The following is a 791-nucleotide window of genomic DNA, read 5'->3' on the forward strand; positions in this document are numbered from 1 at the left end:
ATGCTTTGGGTGTGGGGGGAGAGAAGGGGGGGGGGGGAGGGGCGTGTGTATGAAGGAGGAAGGGGCGCGCGAGCGCGCGAGAATGGGAGGGCAAGTGGAGGGAGGGCCAGGGGCGAGGGGAGAATGCTTGCCGTAGGGTGAGGCCCCCTGTGCGTGGACCGGGGCGCAAGAAGAATTCCCCGGATCGTCCCCAGATCTCGGCAGGTGGCGAAGGCAATGGGGGGGGGGCGGGGGGGGGGCGGGGGGCAGGTACTTGGTCGGCAACCGGAAGGGGCCAGGATCGAAGGATAAAGAACATGGGGCGTGGGGCCGCGCGAGGCTGGCGCGCTGCTGGCGGGGCCTCGGATTCGCGGAAATTATTCCCGTCCATGGGGACCGGGAAGAGGGCGCGGGGTCGTGCCGGCCGTGGCCTGGCCAGGAACGCGGGCGTGCCGGGGCGCCCCTCGGCAACGCGATACACATGCATACTGCAAAAATGGGGAAATTGACATAAGCTGAGACACCACACTCACCCTGGCGGGGGGAGAAGCGAGGGGCCCAAAGAGAAAGGCCGGCGGAAATGCGGATGTCGTCAACTAGAACAATGAAGAAACTCGCCACCCATCCCGCCCCCCCCCCCCCCCCCCCCCCCCCCTACAAACCCCTGGGAGGGGGCCGGGGGGGGGGCGGGGGGAGGTCGGGGGACCCCCCGCCCGGGGGGGGCCGCGGGGGTCCCCCACAACACCCCCCGCGCCCCCGCCTGGCCCCGGGGGGAAAAACGATCCTGGCCGGGGTGCGTACGCCGGCCAACG

The sequence above is a fragment of the Fonticula alba genome, assembly GCF_000388065.1.
Source record: "Fonticula alba strain ATCC 38817 unplaced genomic scaffold supercont2.9, whole genome shotgun sequence".
Classification (NCBI taxonomy): Eukaryota; order Rotosphaerida; family Fonticulaceae; genus Fonticula; species Fonticula alba.